We start from the raw sequence: 22265 nt of genomic DNA on the forward strand, positions 1-22265 counted from the left end.
TACTTCTGCTACTTGAAGTGCAACTATTTCAAAAAAACATTTATTCTTTTTTATTATAAAAATACCAAGAAATATTTTCAGGAACTAACCAGTCTTTGTTTTGACTCAAACCAATCTATATGGCTTAACTGGATGTTTATGCTAGAATATGGAAAGCAAATAGAAGCAGGTAATTTCTGTTGTTTACAAATCCCAAGAGAATGAAAACAAGTCTCCTCAGACTATCAAGAGCACTACATGGTTTTGCTTTACTGTTAACATACAAGTATGATTTTCCCAAAGCCTTCTTAAAAAAAAATATGTGTATTTCCAGATGATATTTCCTTGTTAGAAAAACACGTATATAAAGCTAGTGAGAAGGGCTGATTGATTTTTACGAGTAATAAAACCACATAGTAGCAATATGACACTGGATTATTGGGATATTTCTTCAAAGCTGCACTTACTATGGTGCCACAAAACAGATAGCATAAAGAAAGCAACATTTTAAAAAAATTAATCCACTTATCAGCATCTGGAAACATGAAACATAAAACAAAGACCAAAAGAATCCTAACTCCCAACTTGCCTTTCCTTCCTCCGTCTCTGCCATGGACAGTGACTCACGTGTGCAGATACCATGCCAGAAAGCCTCTATCACTTATGGTCCCTGTCTGGAGGTCTAGTAAAACACACAAATCTTTGAATGTATGAGCTCCTTGAGGGAGACGCATGGCAATATCCTCACTCCTGTATTTTTTCATTGTTACTGAACAGACCAGATTTCATGCCTGCTTCCTATATGATCTGAGCACCACAGAGAAATTGACTGTTAGGAAATATATTTCTGTTTATTCCAGAAACCAACAGTGCTTTTGTACCCAAGTAGCTGACATAGCTACTCACACAAGAAATATCCAAATACATGAATTTAAAGAGGGATGGGAAGAGGGAAACCATAGTTGCAGAAGCATAATGTTCAGAAATCTCAAGTGAGTGTGTACCTTTGAATTAACATTGTTGAGACAACCAGGCCTGCAGAGAGATGCAGGCCTGGTTGGGGAGAGACCAGCTCTACCATAAGATGACATTCACATGTTGCTTACTCTGAATAAAATAACATAAGTAATGCTTGTCTTCAGGACAGAGTGACCCTTGCTATCTACTCTATCATGCACACACTTACATTGCAGACTACTACTTACTGACACTGTCCAAGCACCCATGGTATCATAGCAGCCTAAGCAGAACATGCATTATATAGACTCAGAGGGTGGAAATATCAATATCATAAACACCGTAACTTCAAACTGCAAGAAATGATAGAAGGCCAGATTCATCCCTAAAGCTCTACTGAGGCAAATTCACCAGTGGTGTGACTTCAGGCCCAACCTCAAATCTGAATGTGTGAATTACATCTTTGGCACTCTCAACTAACAGACGCAGGCAAAACTCTGGGATCTTCAGCTACTGTTCAGATGATTAGATTCATTTTCATTGCGTTTTGATGACTGACTTACAACAAGTGAGGATGCAGAGTACATGAGGCATTCAAAGAGGAGGTCTTGGGGAAAGGCAAAATACTCGATTGCTTAGCACATTTTATAGATAGGTCTGGAATACAGGATGTGGACATTGCAAGAGGCAAACAATGAGGTGACTGGCAGCAAAGAACTCTGAGCTGGAGCATATGTGAAGGTAAAACAGAATCGAAATAGTGAACCATCTGCTTTCTAATGAGAACAGCTCTACTTGTCAGCAAGATCCAGAAAAAATGATTTCTTAGTTGGAGTGTATAACCGAGGGAAGTAGCTTTTTCGCTATATGAGGTAATACACTCAAATGATGTATGACTTAGATAATAGTGTGGGTTAATGATCTTCAGCTGGATCAGGGAGTAAAACAAAGTAATTTCATAATACAGAACATGATGGATTAAATCATGTTAATACTGGGTATATACATTAAAGAAAATTATCTTTCTGGCATACTAAATGGCAAAATAAAAAGCACTTTTAGTAAGTTATATGATTAATTAGTCTGCCCTTTTATTTATGTACCATGATAAAGTAAAATGTACTACTTCTGGTTACCTCCCAGGCAATTATTCTCAAAGTTATATTGAATACACCAGCTTCATTGTATTGCACCAGTCCATCAGGAACTGCAAAGTAGGTCCCTGTCTTTGTTTTAAGTCAGGGGTTTTCTTTTTTCTCTCCCTTTCCTGTTCTCCTTGCTAGAGGTTATTGGGGTTTTGTTTTGTAGATTTTTTAACTCACCGAAACAGGACTTTGAACACAGTATGTTGATATATTGAAATAGTGTAAACATTGCTTTGTCTTGAGTACTGTTAATTAGACAGAATGCAAAAAAATTACAATGAGTGGAAAGTTATAGCTCGGATGTAATTCAAGCAATTATTTAAATATGAGAATGCAAATGCTTCAAAGTCCATCCCAATTCTGAGCTTTTTCATTTCCTGCCTTCACAACTTAGCTGCGTATTTTGCAAATTTCCATGAGATTTCCAAAGGTTTAATCACATCCAGAGTATTTTAGAAAGAAGCTGGAAATGGATTTTCAAAGGAGATTTCAAATTAAAGTAAAAATCTCAAATTTCAGAAATAATGGTTCTTACAGAGGGAAGAATATTATTTTTGAGAACCAGGTCTCATTTTACAGTCTTTTCAGAAGTTATGCAAATGATGTAAGACACAGAAGTTTCCTCTACTACCAAATTTACCTGAAAGGAAGAAAAGCTATTGTTAGCACTGAATTTACTTCTTTCTTAACATCTTTTGAGCCTGTAGAAAGTGGTAAAATGCAGGAGTTAATGAAAAGTCCATTTCAATGATCTTTAAAAAAACAAAACAAAACAAAAGATTTAGCAAGCTGGGGGTGTTTTTCTGTTCTATTAGGCATTCACATAGTTCCTCTTCAAGCTGGATTGCTTTAGACAGATGGACTGGACAACAGGGAAAATCTGAAAGACCAGACCTGGACAGTTTTCTAATGCTAAATTCAGAATTCAGGTGGAAAGTGTCTTTGACAGAGAGAAACGTGTTTCTGCAAGGGGCCCAGCACTTACATGGACTTATTCTGTTTTACAGACTTGCACTGAAAAGTGACTTCTGATTCTAAAACACTAGGCTGAAGGAAATTACTTTAAAAAAAGAACTAGCTAAGAACAACTAACTTTTTTTTATTTTTTAAGCTAGTGCCAGACATCTGTCTACTACTGCAAGTGCTTTGAATTTCTGCATTAAATACTCCTGATGTTCTAATTCTTGATTCTCTCACACAGAGTCTACCCGCTGATACAGAGTCAGTATTTGCTGACTAATCTTTTGTTTGAAACATCACTAACGCCTTCTTCCGACTCTGGGTTTTTTCCCACTGCAATATGAAATTAATTAAATCATGGTAAATATGAATCCATATATTTTCAGTATTTATTCCATCTGTGTATTTTGCCTTTATGTGCTAGCAAAGAAAATGCTCTGTCACCCAGCTCTACTAAGGCACTTTCTACATCATCCGTATTTCAGTGTGTGTGACTGCAGTAAGGGTGTTCTTTTCTCCTATAGCGGTGTCCTATGTTTAATTCTCATCACCATTCGAGGTGTACTGTGCAGTTTGCAGCCCTCTCAAATTTCTGTTTAGTGTGGAAAAAGGCACATAAATTTTCCTCTGTCGAAGGCATCATGTTAATATCACCCTTCTCGATGATCAATGCTTCCCAAAATTATTCTGTACATCTTTTCTAAATGTTCCTTATTATTCTAAGGAGGATCATAAAGGCATTAACTAAGACAACTTTTGCACACTACTCAGCAGTATCACATCTGTACTACTTTTTGAAGGGAGCACGTTTATGATAAATATTTGCTTTATTTCAACAATTTATTCCAATAAAGCTGATAGCTGTTAATGGTTGTTTATATTATGTATTTCTAAGCAGCTTTTCAGCCTAGAAATACTACATAGATACTGCCTAGAAATTCCAAATAGATACTGAAATTATAAATAGAAAGAACCCGACCACATATTTACAACTAGTAAATAAACTTTAAAACAGATTTTTTTAAGGCATGTGAATTATTAGTTGCTGGTGAGACTGCTGCGAGAATATAGAAAATGGGTGAAATGTATCACAGAAAAACAGCGTATAAGCACAGCTCTTTCAAAGTGTTGGTCTAAAATAACATTCAATTATTGCTACATTTTAAACTTTGAAGGATATAACACCATGTAAAAGTGTGACTTTAAAATTAGTGTTTGCAAGTGCCTGTGATTTAGGTGAGGGGTTTTAGCAAGCAGCAGGTTTTAAAACTAAAATTACATTAATTTATCTGCTGCAATAAAATTAGCTAGATTAGTTATTGTTCAAACTGATTTGTTACACAAAAGAACAGCTTTTATATTACAACAAAAAAAATTAAAAAAAATCTGAGAGAAGTGCTTGTGCTCTTGTACTCCATTACTGTTGGCACGACTCAACTAGAAATGCAAGATATGTATAAAGAGTAATTTTGTCTCATTAAATGACAACACTAGTGGTTCCTCTTCATCTCCTTAATTCATTTCTTATAGTTTTTCTTGTCACATGCTCTTGTTTTATGGCTTACTAACTTGCAAGTTATTGTCGTAATTTATGGTCAAAATTGAGTGGTAGCAAATCACAGAATATTTTCATTGATTACCCTAAATTGTCTAATCTCCTGTATGTTTTTAGGACTTGATTGGGTGGTATTTACTGATTGCCTTCATCTAATTTAAAAATCAATCAATAGCAACAATGAGAGGTGGTGGATAAATCGAGTCTAATGCAGCATAACTGCAGCAAATATCCATCAAAGGCTCATTCTCAATCAAATTTGTGGGAAGTTTTAATACATAAACCAAAACGTCTAAAAGCCTTACTTCTAGAGCACATCATTTTAAAATTGTGCTCTGCAATGTGACATCTTATTGCTCTTATGCTGTCTATTTAGGGCGGTTTTCCACTGCTAAAATGAACATATTTCACTACAATAAAACTGTAGCAAACAAGAAAAAAAATGTCATCAGCTTTGGTTTAAAGGCACTTTGTTCCATCTTCCTCAATATTATCTGTATATAATAATGGAAATTAACATAACATCAGTTTTTCATATAAACTGTGTGCATTTTCCCCGAGATAAACATTCTAATAGGTGTCTTGATGGGAAATATGTTTTCTACATTGAGAAATCAATTCATTAAAGTTGTTCCTTACATCGTTCTTTTTTTAAAGCATAATTTATTTCCTAAAGTTTTGGATAGCAAATATGAAAGAAACTGTCTGGAAGGCAGCAGTATTCTCATTGCTTGACACTATCAGGGCAAAGACACTTTGTGCAGCAAAGAAGGACAGAGAGTCCTTCTTTTCTTTTCCAAGTGATGGCAGTACAAATGAAAAATGCTTCTTTCTGATTTGTCATGAGAAAATGTGACACAAAAAAACCACTTTATTTTTGAACTAGGTGCGGACCTCCAGTTTACATTAACTCAAAATAGGTTTTCTGTAGGCACATAGAGGTAAACAGTTATGTAAACTGAGGTCAGAACTATGCCGTCATTTATGAATGGATGAGGAGCTAGTTCAATAGCCTGGAAAAACAAATTAAAACTGGCCTCTATTCTTGAAAGAATTTTAATCCATATGCAAAAAGAAGTATTTAGTATAAGAATTTACTCAGTAAATATTCCATATAGATAGCTAAGGAGATTTAGCTTTTATTTCTTGACTACATGGGACATATGATGCTATATACTTTTTGGGCAATAGAAGGTCTTGTCTTGTGCCAGTGAAGGAATGAATCTTGGGTGTTTGGGGCTTTTCTGCATTTTTGCATTAATTTGATTTTAATTTGAGTCAAGGTTGCCCATTAGTAGATAAACATTCTTTTTCACTGCATTTAAATTCGAGCATATAAGATAATGAGTGCAGCCAGGGAACAAATTCTGAAGTGTTACATAAGAAGACAGAACTGAATTTCACCAAAGATGTCCATTAAGCAGAACTTTGAAAGAAAAAGCACATATCCATTCCTAAATATTGAAAAAGGACAAGGGTTCTCAATTAATCAGAACCCAAACACTGAAGCTGCACACATCAAGACCTGGAAATTCTTTGCTTTGTGTTAACTTTACAGCTGACCACTCTCTCCGAGACAGGTATCAACACACGTGATTCTCAATTTTTGCATAATCCAGATGAAAAAAACAGCAAGGAGCTTTATCATCCTGCTATCACAGTCATATTTTCTTTCAAGTGCTAAATGTCTCTCATATTTGTAAGGATTGTTCTTATTAATATTATTTTCTTTCCCGTCTACAATTTGGATTTTGCCTGGGATTAAAAGGACAATGGGACAGTGCTGAGGTGTCAAAGCAGGGACTTTCCTCTCAAGTCTGCTACACTTTCTAACCAAAAGAGGGAAGGGTAAGGCATCTTATGGTTTTCGCTCTTGAGAAAACAAGGTCTAAGAGCTTTGGATGGTTCTGAATTCAACCAGAAGAAAATTCCATGTTTTGGCACTTATCTAAAGAAAGTACAAGTTACATGTCTACAATCCACCACTACTAGAAACAAAACTGCGGATATGTACCAGACAGGGCAACCACCACCACTCTGGAAAATAATTCTTCTGTTCCAATCAATTTTAAAGTATCCTTTGCTGCTAAACACTCTTGAAAAATCTCTGGCCCAAGCAACAGATCACAGCACATATTACAAATATAAAAGACAACCACCAAAGAGAACCCTAACAGCAGTCCGCTGTTTATTAAAATTCTGACATTCTGAGATATCTTCTTGCCAAGGGCCCTCTTACAATGACATCTGTACACTTGTCATTACATCGCAGTTCACATTACTTACATAAACATGCCACAGGGAAACCATGACTGATATAATTTTTATAAGATTGAAAGGTAGCCATTGTGATCATTAAAACAAACCTGAGAGAGCCTTCCTGATGATGGAATAGATTCAGTTACTTCTTCCTTCTTTGTGGGTCATTAGTTAAAAAGCGGAAGGTGGGGGAGGAGGGAGAGAAGGCCATATACTGCAGGTGTTTTATCCTTTGTAAGGAGACTGCACTGAGACAAATGATTCTAGCTGGCATTTTGTACACACCGGAGATTGCTTATCGATCCAGATCAGAATATTCAGACTGGCCCCGGGGAAAAGGCAGAGTATTTTCTGAGGGAGTTAATAACCTGGCAGCTGAGCTGTCTTGTCCAATTCACTGAACCTAGGGCTCTAATCAGGCCAGAGTTTCTTATTTTGAGAAATCTTGCCATATGTGTCTGCTAGCTGCCTTCCACTCTATTGGACCAGTGACAGTGATTGAAATGACAGCCTATAGATAGAGCCTAATCAAATTGTTTATTATCAGCCTAAATCAATATGTATAGATTGTGGAAACATCACTGTCATGCCATGGAAAAGTCATACTAATACTACATGCTCCAGGTGTAATTCTAAAATGTATTTTTCCATCCTAAATTACATCTGAATTTAACACAGTAAAGGAAATTATAATGGTGTATGAGACAGTAAAAAATATAAGTTTACTCATTTCAATAAAACAATATTAAGGATTAATGTTAAAATACCGTGTTGTGCACCACTTAAATAAGTTAGCATGTTCTCTGTACAGAAGAGGGGCAATAGAGTTGTGGGAAAGGAAAACGAGATTGAAAAGAGAAGTGTTTTGCCTTTTGTATAGGTAGGGAAAAATCTCACAGAGATCTGTGTAAGCATATTCTGCAGCATAAATCAAATTCCAACACACTGAAAAAGCAAGTTTTGAGGCATCCAGACTACAGAAATGAAACATACAGTAGTGTGAATCCCTTCGGATTACACAAATATTCCTCCTAAAAGCCTTCCAAAGAGCTTGGACCTTGAAGTCTAATGATTTGATAAGGAGGCTAGTAGGGCAAACAACTTGCATTATGAGTTTAGGAAAGAGAGACTGAGTGCAAGCATCTAAAATTTAACCCAAGAGTTGGTTTCATAAAAATATTTGTATCTTCTGAAGACTCTTGGACACTCTTTTTGCACAGAAAAGATATAAATGCATTATATGTAAAAAAGTAAAAAATATTTAATAATATTCAGTGATTCAGATTCTACAGGCTTAGTTAACTTCTCAACCAGAATCATGCAAGCACTGAAAAATGAGACGAAGAAGGGATATTCCTGAGGGCATGGCACTGGATGGAAGTCTCTCAGACTTGGGAGAGGACCAATAATCTTTTTGGCTCTGTGAAGCTCAGCTGAGCAGTACGCATGTAAAATTCTTCTCTAGTGTAATTGACCATTGAAATGGATAATTACTCGAGTGCTTGTGGCCCAACAAGAGTCAGCTGTGTGGTTTGTAACTTTTGAAGTAGGTCTACTGGCAGAATTTTGCACTACCTAATATGTCCTGTGGAATAATTTATTGCCTTGCTCGTCAGAAAAGAATTTTCAGAACTATTTTAAAGGACTCTGGCAAGGTAAAGGGGCCGTAACCTTAGACTAAATTATACTTTTTGCGCCGAAGAATGGTGTAAAGTAACCTTCAGGTTAATTAATCTTTGCAGTGCAATACATTCCTGTTTGAATATCATTTATGTTGTGTGATTATTGGGTCAAGTCAAACATATAACAACTTGTAGCATTACAGCATATGTGTTAATAAAAATAATATTGCCTTGTGGGTTGTACTGATTTAAAGAGGTATGTTTTTCCTTGGATAAAATGTACTTTTCTTACTGTGTGCAGTCAAAGCTCTCCAAACAGCAATTATCTTTGGCTGACTGATTCTAGGAATTTTCCTATTACATTCAAAATAAGAATTTCTTCACTGCCATTTTAAGAAATGAACGCACTTATTCAGCAGAAAACTGTATCTTTAGGTATATGCTTAAGTACCTTCTGAGTCAGGAAAGAGGTTAAACAGATGCATATCCTTAAGTTCTAAACCATTTCAGTGGTACTTTGTCTTAAGTTTTGAACACACTTGCGGCATACTCATAGCAAAGCATACAATATGAATACAAGTGGCTGAGTTCGGCCTAAAGCTGGTACAAAAACAGATTTTAACATTACTTTTAAAGTGTTTTGACTAAAATCCTGCAAAGCACTTAAGTTTATGCCCAGTGCTGATTTAACTATCTCAGTTTGTAGTTAACACTGGTGCAATTTCCTAGCATAGATCCAGTTCTGCTAGTATTTATCTTGGCATAATGTAGCAAGACACTTTTACAGAAATGAATGCCACTGAAAGACATGGAAGGATAGGGCAAAAGTGCAAGAGATAATACTAAAATTGAATAAACTGAAAATCCAACAGCTGAAGGGGCATAAGAAATGGAAAATATCTACTAAATGAAAATATTCTGTCAGCTTTCTTCAAAGGCACAGTGAAGCATTCTGAAATTTTAAAGTCACATATTCTCTCCCCCAGGGGTCTGCCCTGTTCCCTAAAGGTGGAACACCTGCCTGCTGATGAATTTCATTTGCACGGTAAGAACAGTATCACTAGGTCCTCTGCCCTCTTTGACATGGCAGTTAGAATCCATGCAATGAATGAAGCCAGAAAAATTTCATGATTTTCAGCACAGTGGTTCAGCCATTGTAGTTGAAGACTATTTTTGAAAACTGTATTTTCCTCCTTCAACAAAAATCTTTTGATAATGCTGGAAGAACATTATTCCCTTTTTCCCCATCCCATATCAGCGATGGACAGGGAGAATCCTGCCAAACACAATTTTCCCAGGAAGTGACTCACTAATTGTGTACCCTTTTCTGGGTCCGTGACTTGAGACTGCAGAGTTTGCTACTGAGCAGCACCACACTGAGCCATTAGGGCTCCAAATTAAATGGCACATGATGTCAATAGAGAGAATGCTAAATCACCTGCAAAATCAGAATGTTGGGGGGTTTTTTGAACTGGGAATTTGCTGTGAAATACATATTACATTTTTGACTGGTACTCGTTTCAAGTTAAAGATGATTTTGGCCTTAATTTACGTGTGTAGTTTTGTGCTTGAGACATACCACTGTATCTAACACCATGGAAACAAATTCACTACTGATCATGAAATACACCACCACTTGATCACGAGACTTCTGATCTACTCCAATAATATCTGACAAACATATTTGACCCATATTTCTCAAATATAGGTACTGAGATATTTTTATTATTCTGTGTGACTGTTGAAATGGTTGTCTTACCTTTTGCACCTTGAAGTCATTTATTACCTACTTACATTATTTGAAACTCTTTGTCAATCCTTTAAAACCTTCAACAGACCATTGATGGCATTTCTCAGCACACTTTTGCCAATGTGTCTATTCACACATGAATTTGCTTCACAAATAATAGCTCCTTCCAGATAGTGTGGATGTATACTGTAAGACTCATTGAGCTGGATATGCTCTAATTGTTGGGTTGCAACATGGAAACCTACTTTAGGTTCTGTATGGCATGCAGTAAAATCCCTGTTACAGTCTTTCACTCTGATAAGACTACATCATTTTTGTATCATTTTTTTTGCTTTTTGTTAAATCTTAATGCAGCCAAATGACTCAAGAGAAGAGAATACACATTTTTTTTCCTTTTCAAGGGATCTTCAAGGGAAGAGTTTGACCACAAAGATGGGTGATAAAAATGAAAAAGAAAAATTACCTTATTATGTATTATTTACAATGCACAATAGACGTCAACAGCATCACCGTTATCCAGCTTTCCAACACTTGTGTCTCAGCTATGGGTATCGCATACTAATGGGAAACATACCTAATAGCCTAGTACTACCTTGGGAAAGGCCTGTGTCTAAGACCCTCCTATAAAACTAGTAAAATTCTTATTTATACCACATTTAGTGTTTCTGTTATTCCATTTCCCTAGGTCCATTCATTTTCTTTTTGGTTATTTCTGTTATGGGCTGATTTGCTTTATCTTTGTGCTAAATGGGATGTAAAACTAAGCACTACTGATACAAGTTCTACAGGTTTATTTGTTGCTTTTTTTCACCTTGCTTCGTACAAACAGCAAACATATTAAGATATTAAAATATTCTATTTATTATTTTCAGTGATCTCTACTATGCCTTAAGTAATTGCTCTAATTTTCTACACAAAATAATACTGACAAAATTAAGAATAGAAGTTTAGCCTCTAGCAATCCACTATCAGTTTTCATGGATACCATAAAGAATCTAACAACTTCCCTTTTTGTCATATGAACCATATAGCCAGTCACTCTAAGATTAGGTAGATTGCTCCAATACCAAAAAATGAACCCCTATGTTGAACTACTACTGTTTTTTTTTCAGTTTCACTGTGATGTTGCTAACTAAATACAGTAATGTCACAACAAAGCCTTACTTGTGCTTCAGCTCAGGAACTTTGCAACCTAAATGTCAGAACTAAAAAATTACTATTCCAATAAGAAGGGACAATATAGTATAATATAGCCCCATGCCCCACAAAACCTCTACACATAGTACTGTTTCACTTCAGATGCACAAATAATTGATGCACTGTACAAATCAGGCCTGCAAATAGGTTTGCCTTCCAAACTGTGCTTCAAACCTCATTACATTTAATAGTTCCGTACCAAAATGCCAAGTCCCTCAACAAATACTCTGGCCAGATTTACGTACTTCAAAAAAATAGTACTGAAACAGAGAAACATGGAAGAGTGTAATATTAGAAAGTTCTAAATTCCAACTATACTTTAGCAGCAGAAAGGGGGGTTAATCAAGAACTGTGATGGTGAACTTTTGGAAGAGTTTAAGAAGTGATAGCCATTCCAACAGTGCTGTGTCATGCTGCTAGGCTTAATTGCACCACCTTGTCTCCATCAACTGGAAAAACACTTGCTGTGCTGTTTGCAGATAGTGCTGGCATCCATTCTTCTGCATATCCTGCATTCCCACTCTCTGTGTGGAGATACTTATAGCAGAGATGACATGTGAGCCCTTGACAGTCCAGATATACTTCCGGACAGCTAATCCTACTTTGCTTTAACACAAGATACAGTGGTAGTGACCACGCTGATCTAACACATTAAGACAAATCTGTAGAAGGGTAAATCAGTATCAGTATCTTTATTTCGCAGCAGAAGGAGGCGCGTACAAATTTAAAATTAAAACAAAAAACAAAAAAAAACCAAAAAAAAGAAAAAGAGAGACTTCTGAAATACTTTGTAAAGCTTACCTTGATAAACACTAAGGAGAAATCCAGAGATTTTGTCTGCAGAGAGAAAATTGTCTAAATTGTCTGGAAAAACTCATTGACCCAGTCAAACTGCGTGAAGCTTATGATCAAATACAGCCCCGGGCTCTCCAGCTTTATGTGCTTGTGCATCTTGCTCAGAACACATAGCCCAGTGAAAAAAACACTATTTTACTGTGATAAACACTACAACAGAATAGTGAGAGTTGCTCTTCTTTAGGTGGCTTGGAACCTTACATTCAAGGTTTATTAGGTGTAAATTTATAGACACCACATGCAAAGAATGTTAAGTTTTCATTATTCAATTATTTTAAGTAGAACGATGAGTACATCAATGGTACAGCAATACAAATTAATCAAAGAAGAAAAAGTTAAGTAATTAAAGCTGAGCAGTGAGAATGATGAATTCACAGGTAGACAAAACTTCTGCAATGCATATTCAAGAGCCTGGGTAATTAGGTGTAGCTGTAGAAAGATTTTTAATGTGCCCTTTATTCTATATCTATGAAATCTACTTCACTGAGAAATCAAGTGCATTGTTTTTGTGGATCACTGTGGACAACTACAAAAAATTAGGGAGGAAAGACAGTCCTGTGATTGAGAGCATGGAACAGGAGATAAGAAGCCTCTTGAATCTTATGACTTCCTTTGTAGCTCTAGGCAAATGACTTAATTTCCCACCTGTACAGGAATTTGACAATCCTTCTGTCTGCTTATGTGGGCTAGGAGGACATATATGTTAAGAATGCTCAGATGGAGAGCATAGGAATGAGTAATAGTATCATTCCATGTATAAAACTACTGAACTCACTATAACACAAGTGTTCGATATAATCAAAGCTAGCACATACCCTGACCTCTGTCTCTACTATCATAAATATGTGTGTTTGCAAAATTCCTGCATATGCTTCCTCGCCATTATTAGGCAGAAACTTGTATTTTACTCACTAGACATTCTCAGGTGGTCTCACCTGTGGAAGCCCAACTAAGCTTGTACTCAGTTCTGCAAAGTGCTCAGTGTTGTCAGTGTTGGGTCTGTGTGAGAGGATCTGAATTTCTACAGCACCTCTGAATGTCAGGCAAAGGTTAAGTTTAACCTTGTGACATTAGTACCTCCTACAGACAGTGTTTTAGATCATCTAGTTCAGGCCTCCATTCTGATTTGCTTTCACAGCCCTCTTATATACCCCTTTTCTGTGTTGACTATAGCAAAGTCAGAATCACTAAGCATAAATTATTCTTTTTGAACACTCCCAGGCCACTTCCAAAAATTGGCATCTAAATTTATACTAGCATCACTTCCAAGGTGGAGAGATGAAACTAACAAAATTAATCTGATGAAACTGTACTCCTTAAGTCATGATAGCTTGTTTGTTTTTTTAAAATCCAGATTCTGGTTTAGGTTTGGCAGCACATAATTTCTGGATAAGAAAAAGCCACCTTGTCTGCTTTGACAATAGCATAATAAATTATTAGCCTGCCATAACAACAAAATGGAGGAGAAGGGCATAGAACATCAGCTTGAATCAAAACATTGATGAGGCAACCTATTTAAAGTGATCTAATTCTTTATGTCTCTGAAAATATTTACTGCTCCTCCTCCCTCAGGCTTTGTCTTCCTGCAATGATTGCAAGTTTTTTCAGATAGAGATGCAGTCATTTCTGCTCTGACTCTGACCTGATCCTTAAAACTTGAAGTTTTACAAATATTTTGCTCAGTAAAGCACAGTGATCAAAGCTTCTTACTCTAAAACATTCATTCTATCAGGGTTTTATAGTGAAAAGTTATATAAGATCCTTACCTGAATGCATGTGGATTTGACTGGAACTTTCTCTCAGACCCTCTAAGGTGCCATTGTATGGATGGAAGATCAGTTTTACGTTTATCCTCTTGTTTCTCCGAAACTGCCAGTGAGCCTGTGAAACAAGGAGCATGCCAAGTAATTAGAAAACCAACCACTGCCAACTGTCTATTACCCTATGCCTTTTCTACAAGAAACAAAGCATATGCCATGCTGGCAGTACTTCAGACAGTTAATACAAAAAGCTCTCAAGGGTTTTCATCAGTCTTCAACTTAAATAACAAACACCATAGTTTATAATATGGTAGCTAGAGCTGGGCTCTATAAGGAGCACATAACCTTTGAGTACTTAGTATACAGCACTAACAATGAAAACCATAGTAGAACAGTTTTTCTTAGTCGGAAGACTTCTCTCTTTAGGCTGAAGCCCAGCCAGATTCCAATCCCATAAACTAGGGCTTCAATCTTCATAGAAAGTTGTATTTCTGTAACAAACGTATTAACAGGAGGAGACTTTTGCCTCCAGGCTCTCATTGTTAGATTACTCTTTACATTAGATTGTCACAAAAAAGACTTTTTACAAAGTAAAAGATCTGAAAGGTAATGTCAGAGGAAATGATAGTTAGTGACTGATAGGAATCCAGGAGAAAGTCCACAGGATATCATCTGGGAAAAAAAGGTAGCAATGTTTCATAAAAACTCTACAATGTGAAAAAAGGGAAAAGAGGATTCTCCTTATGAAAACTAAACAGTAGCAAACTCTTTAAGGGCTCACATTGCAAAGGATCTTTTTCTGCTTGAAATACTCAGATCATTAATATTAAGTATTGCTTCTGTACCTCTTTGAGGAATTCCAGTGTTACACAGGTGCTAGTTCAACACACTGCGAGAGGGTTATGATGACTTTGTCTTTCAGATAGCTAAGTCACTGAGGCCTATATACTCCTGAGTGCTGCTCCTGAGGGTGAAGCTCAGCACACGGAGAACCACTGGAGATAGGTCTGAAAGGTGCATCCTTTTCCAGTCCCCGGCCATAGCCCTGTCATAGCTGGTGAGGCAGTGCTGGGACTGCTGTCAGATTTTCTCAAAATGGTGTCAGGAAATGAAGGTACTGTTCCCATCTCAAACACAGTTCAAGAATTAGACAATGAAACGCATACTGCTGTCAATAAAATTTTGGCCAAAGTCAGGAAAATGTCTGGCGAGAACATTGTAAAAGGAACTGAAAATACCCTCCAGGTGAGAAGGAAAGATCCTATTCCTAGCCAAGGATTACATGTAGAAAACACATCACAGAGTTGTGCCTCAGCTAATGCTATATGAACTGTGACAGACTACCTTGTAGTACATTCACACACGCATTTTCCAGTTGCATCACTAAGGAAGTATTCACTGTTTCTACAAACAGATGATTGAATACATTGTAACAGAGACTCCAGGCAAATTATTCAGTACATTTCTAACAAGCTGTTAATAGCTATGGATTCAAAAAGCTGAATTACTCCATAATAATTATTTGCTGTTGGATTCACCTTACCATCCTCTATTTATTTGCAGTGATGTAAGGTTTACCTTGGCCAGGTAAATTAAAAACAGTTATCTGCTTTCTACTAGAACTGTTAAACTTCTCAAAATTACTTCACTTTTCTAACCATGTTCAGCCCCACGGCAGTTAACGTTCTCTAATACAGTGCTTTCCCTTAACACACTAGGCTATAGTAGCTCAACTATGGAGTTTGAATTTCAACTGAGAAATCTTGCTTTCCAACCCTTATCATCTTCACTGTTGATGCCAAGCTGCACAGCTTGGCAGGTCACATCCTATGTCTATGACAAACGTGGGAACTGCTCTGTCTCCTGTCCCTGACATTGTGTAGTGCTCATATTCCATGCTTCCACTCTGGAAGCCACTGGAGTTCTGTTATGTTCTTGTATTTCTTTCCTGAGCTGTTGTCTGATGTTCCGACTTAAAATGTGGCTGGTATTATTTTCAGTGGCACTGGCATGCTGGAAGTCAAATTTAGCAAAAACCTAAATAGGGAGGGCTATTACGGAATACCTGTCCCATGGCATAATGAGAAAATTAATTTCACTCCGTTCCTAGAAACGCATAACTACTATGGAGGAGAATAACATCAAAGGTCACTATGAACTGTACGATTCTGAAAGGGAAATTTGAAAAAAAGGACTCACAAAAGATAAAAAAGAAAAGATAAAAAAAGAAATCCTTCCATCTAGCATTAACATATTCAAGGAAAACAATAATGCACATTCTTCACCAAACTTTGATACACATTTTCTTTGTAGTATTCCATATAGCTATACACACATTCATACAATGTGTCTTAAAAATAAACAAGCCAAAAGTAAAAAATGCAACTGCCAAAGAAAGGTTATTTATCTTCAAACTGTACTGGAGAAATTAGTCAAGGGCAATTCATGCATGTGAAAATATGATTTCTAACACTGCCAAGGTCGCTAAGACCTCAGGGAGTAAATGCTAACCATACAAATCAAAGATGCCTAGAGGCAGTTTTGAAGATGAGTGGCAAGGCTTTAATAGTTTAAAAAAGCTTGTTAATAATACAAATGAATAAGCAATGATACAAGAAGAGCAAATAACTTGTTTATGAAAGGAACAAACCACTGCTAGATGTCTTTCTCTCCATGGATTGGATTGCCCAAGCCCCAAAATCACACGCTTCTCTCCCACATTTCTTTTCTGTCCTACAATTCCTGACATTATACCCTCTTAAACCAGAAAAAGCAGTGGCACTGAATCAGCCTGTTTAAGCAGATGGTTTACGAGGTTTTCGCTTGATTGCCTGAGCCTACCCTGCCCCATGACAAGGTCCCATCCCATACTTATGGTAGGGGTATATTCACAGAATTAAGTATCTGATTCTTTCTCCAGCCTGAAAAATAAATAAAGACTCCAACAAGTCTAAATGAATCCAAGATGCTGAATTAGTCTGGTTTTAAAAATTTCATAAAAAGACAACTTCAGTGACCGAAGTACTTTTATAGGAGCATTTCACCTTTCCCCAAGATGTCTAAACAGAAATTCATTTTATCTGAAAATGCATACCGGTTACCAATTGATTTATTTTTTTGTTAAAAATTTTCCCATAGTAGATGAACAAAAAGCAAATGGCTTTTTTTTCTTCAATAATTGAAAATTGAAAATTTTTCATTTTAAGCCCAGGCTGTGAACTAAGAGAGTACTTTTGACTACCTGGCTCCAGAAGTGTCTTTGGTTGCCACTGTTGCAATATCTAAACATCTCTTAAGTTTCAAGTTGTCTTTTTCAAAACATTGAGTAAGTTAGAACATACATATTTCCCACAGAGCTCAGATATCTGAGATACACATCTACTCAAAGATATCTGAAATCAAAGTGATTTTTAAAACAACTTTTTGAAGCAGCTCAGTTTGAGTCATTAAAAATAGCATGAATTACTAACAGGATGATTTTGTTTCTGAGTCAGACCCTCCAAAACCTAAACAAAGATGAATTCAGAATAGAGCTGGCAATTAGAACTCACTGTGTATTTATTCGTTTCTATTAATAATTAACAGTAAATTTTTGAATGTTCTGGTATTGTGCTATTATCTCACATTTTAGAAAATACAATCCATGGTAACATCCTTATTTTATCATTGAAGAGATTCGAAGCATTTTCTTACGTTGCTCTGTGTAGGTAAACTGGTAAGTTGCCACAACCCCTTTCATCACCAACTCTTCCCTTTCTCATGCTCCTACTAAAAATTCCCATGGCTGTTCCAGTCTACTCCTCTTCATGGTCATTGCTTTTTAATAGCTCTGTCATCTTTATATCAGAAAATAAAAAGAGGTTGACTAGATATGCAGATTTCTCTGATTTAGGGATAGGGTAATTAATCCAGCATATTCAGAACCTCAGCATGAGCAAGCAGCAAAAGTTAGAATAATGAGAAAATGAGGATGCCGTGGAGAGCAAATGAAAGTAGATGCTTACGGATCAGTTGAATACAGGGAGAGGGCTGTAACCCAAAGTCACGCAGCCAATTTAAATCTGTTGGAAAAGGGTGCAGGATGAAAAGAAGGCTGGCAAAGAGAGGAGCCATCAGCCAAACATGCAAAACTGCTGCGTTCTACTTCACACAGTTATGACTCCAGACAGAAATTGGGTGGAAATTGAGCAGATGACTGTGGAGTGTGTAGGAGGGCAAGTCTCATTGTTAATCTTGATGTTAGAGACACTTGTGTTACTGCATGAATCCTTCCTGTCTTTTTGGCCTTTTAACCTTTCTCTGTTTATTTTTCTGCTTTCATTCATTTCCTTTATTCCTTGGTGTCAAGGCCACAAATTAGAGAATTTGAATCAAATTTCCAAAAGGGTGAAAGAATATTTGATCACACATAAGCATATTTAATCAACAAGGGTGGTAGTCATGAAAAAGTAAGCACCATAGCTCCCTACTTTTTTCCTACATAGATGTACACTGACTCCTACTCCTGTACGACAATGCACTGAATTTGAAGAGGAGGTTTTCATAGTCCTCTCACTCTGGAGAGGGTAAGAGTGCTGGGCAACCTGCATGGAAAATACAGATGGAAAATATAGGAAGACCCTATTACACTTATTACAGTCAGTGGTTATCCTGGCAAATACCTCACTGAAGACCATATGGAAAGCCCAGGCTCACACTTGTCGAAGACTTCTTAGGAGTCTTAAGACTAGACCTGTACACAAGTTGGTTCCTCACATAAAATTTCTCCTTCCCACCTTTTCTCACTGCAGAGAAGGAAAAGAAGCTAAAACAGGGGTCCTCTTCCTTAAGATGAGTTGGTAAAAATCAAACATCATTTGCATGATGTTTCCAGTGAAATTTGCAGAGGATAAAGGGCTGTATAGGCCAAGACAAACCAGAAGCTCTACAAGTGGAGGAGGACTGTGTTTGTTGGCTGAGTTTAGGAATCAGTTGAAGCCAGACTACAGAGCCAACAACAGCTGTTTCTAAATTTTTTTTATTTTTTTTTTTTTTTTTTGAATCTCAGCACAGCATGCAAGTAATTTGTTATGGACTTGAACTGGAGACGCCAAGTATATAGTACTGTGGAACTGAAAACCAAAAAATATAGTATTTCAGGTTAGGAGACCTGTAGCTGGTAAGCTGAAACCACTATTTGTGCTTGCATTCCATTTTCTAGCTTGGTCACAGCACTCTTGTATCCTGATATATTGAACTTAAATGCGCAGGTATTGCTTCACATGCACTTTGGCTTTTTTCAGTGTATACAAACATGCTCACAATGTTCTAAAACTACCACCAGACTTTACTACCAGCAAAATTAGTTTCTGGTTTTTTTGTTTATTAGAATGCAATTAAGACTTCTGCCCATGGATCCATCTGGAGTTTGCTGAAATATTTTGCCTAGTAATCCCAACATATTCTCATAAAACTGTTCAGCTGCTCTAAACCGAAAATGCCACTGCTCCCTGCCTGCACACACTATTTTGAAAGGTAGAAAGTGTAAAGTTGTACAGACTATAGATAATGTAAAAGTAATACATAACAGTATCATACTTACTGCAGCCCCTCTGTAGCTGTTAGGGTTGACTATTGTGGTTTCCCTCAATCCCTCTCCTCAACTAGTCTCTCATATCCACAGTTTTGGTAGGCTTTCCCATGGGCCATGCAAGGAACACATCACTCCACATATAGGTTATAGGTCTATATGGGACATCTTCTTTGGAGACATTTTTAATCCTGCATGAATTCCTTAGCGTGGTTGTACTACCCCACCTTCCAGATGGCTGGCAAAATCCACATAATCATCTTGGATGTGGCAACAGCTAAGTGTTAAATGAGGTGGTCTTAAATGCAGATTTGATTGCCCAAGGAGACAGGCAGAAAAACAGGTGTTTTCAAAGAATATTTATTGTTATGGTAGCTAATCTGAAGTGTTTCAGAGTTATTTTAGGACAAATTCAGGACTAACAAAAGGAGAAGCAGAAAAAAATGTAATAGGCTGTACCCTGTTTTCTTATTTAAGACCAAAGTGTCATAAAATATTTCATATAAATAGGTAGGAGTAATAAAACCAAATGGGCATGACCAACTAAAATGTACATTATTTTAAGAGATGAGAGACAGATCAATTAAGACGATGTCTCAACCTACCTCTGGTAATTTATATTAGCTGAGGATCTGTCCCTAAGTATTAACACAGCAGTCTTGACCCTTTTTTTCTGCAATTCTAGATTTTCAAGACACTTTGCAGTTCAATGATACAGGGTAAGAAAAACTCTACTGCATGCTGCTTCTGGGTGATAACATAGCTGTCATCTGCACCAAAATCACTACATAGTTGTTTCTGTTTTCTAAAAGATAGAGTGAGGAATAACTATCTAAGTATAAGCACAAAGGCAATTTTAGCTATGTAAAATACAATTATACTAGCTAGAATTTCTTTTGGACACGATTAGCAACAAATGTCCCTTGTCCTGTGAAAATGTGCCAGGAAATTTTAATTGACTGCAAGTATCCAAGGTTGCCATTTAACACATCATCTGAAAGATGAATTTATTTGGCCCACACTTAACTACCATGTAACCTGCATTATGGTTTACAAGATGGAATGATTTCTTTTTACATGACAGTTATTGGGCCTACTTCTACTCGCTGTTATGCCAGTGAAAAATTTGGAACAAGTCCATTAATGGCTCTATAAAAGCAGGATAAAATTAGACTCAGGCCCACTATGCAATTTAATAATAATTAGTATTACAAACTAGGCCAGTCTTCTGCTTTTCCAATTGGTACCAAGTGGAACTGAGCACCAGATATCACATACTTCTAAGATACAAGATCCCTATATTAAGCCTTGGCCCTTCCACAGAGACCCAGGCTCATATACCTTGTCTGACATGACAAACAATGTGCTGAGACCACTGCATGCATGCATATTCCCTAGCACAGTGGGAGGAACCCATCATGAAAATGCAGAAGAAAAGTGAGGAATTCAGAAAGAGATTTTTTATTATAATAACATTTACCTGCAAATCACTAAAGAATTACAGATTCTTTTTATTAACCTCAAAAGTTTTGAGCCACTTCTCTCTTGTATAGTTTGAGCCTACCTTTTCTTGTGAGTTCAAGGTTTTCCACAGCTTTAGATCAGGCAGGACTTTCTCTTCTGTTTCCTGACAGGGTTATCATGCTATACAGAACAGCTTTTTTCCTAGTATGGACTTCTGCTTTTTTACTGCTTTTTCAAATTCAGAAGCTCCAGACCTTCCTGGGGACAGCAGTACAGATTCAGGCTTCATGAAGTGGGTCTGCTTCTGGGGTGTTTTCAAAGCGGATGTCCTAGCTTGCAGTCTTACTTCTCTGCAGCCAAACATCCTTGTAGGGTTTCCTGAAATGGAGAATCACAGCTTACATGTCAAGAAAAAAAAGGGCAGGTGATTAGCATATGCTGTAGTACAAAATGACAAAGATTATCCACTGCCCACAACCAGTTTTCATGATCTCCAAGTACCAAATAGTAAACACACAGTAAGTGCTCAAGTGCTCTACCTAATAGAAGCTTTCTTTTTATATCAATCACTACGTTACTTATTTCTGTAATTTATTTATTGCAATACTCGATTCAGAAGCCCAAATATATAACAGGACTATAAAAACACTAGGAAGTGAAGTTTAAATTCAGCATCTGGTGAAGGTATGCTCTAAGAGTGTAAGCTAACAGGTGGGTGGGAAGGGGTTATTGATTTCTTTTCAACTGTTGTTCTAAAAATAGTAATTTTAATATATACTCAATTTGGAAGCATTTGAAGAGAACTAGATATATTGTTTTATTCATAATCTGTTCTGTACAAATTAAGCCAAGCATTCGGTCACTGCACAAGCCACTGTACTTAAGCGCAGCTCTGAGGAAGAGACAGTGGGAGAAGAAGGAAGGTAGAAAGAAAATAAGGTGCTGTATCAAGAGACAAACATTGGGATTTGTTCCCCTGCTTAAGAAATGAGCTAATTTGTTAGTACTTTCTTGGAAAATTCACACTCTGAAGTGAGCAAACACAACCCAGTGACTCTTGTTCTCGCCCTTCTATTGTTGGTGTTGCATTACCAAATACTGCTCATTGCTTGCGTTTTTAGATTGTAAACTGTTGCTAACCAACAGCTTTACACGGATCACAAATATATGAAAAACAGTGTTTCCTTCCCACG

General features: G+C 36.8%; 1 protein-coding gene across 7 annotated transcripts in view; it reads right to left on the bottom strand.

The window, feature by feature from the left end:
* SALL1 (spalt like transcription factor 1) overlaps positions 1-22265 on the bottom strand; it is a 248287-nt gene that overhangs the window by 94629 nt on the left and 131393 nt on the right. For all 7 annotated transcript variants that reach the window (XM_074583110.1, XM_074583111.1, XM_074583109.1 and 4 more), the window contains 2 exons: positions 21173-21450; positions 14046-14160 (listed from right to left, as the gene is read on the bottom strand). The gene's annotated coding sequence lies outside the window, so the exon portion shown is untranslated. The remainder of the gene's footprint in view (positions 1-14045; positions 14161-21172; positions 21451-22265) is intronic.

The sequence above is a fragment of the Larus michahellis genome, chromosome 4, assembly GCF_964199755.1.
Source record: "Larus michahellis chromosome 4, bLarMic1.1, whole genome shotgun sequence".
Taxonomy (NCBI): domain Eukaryota; kingdom Metazoa; phylum Chordata; class Aves; order Charadriiformes; family Laridae; genus Larus; species Larus michahellis.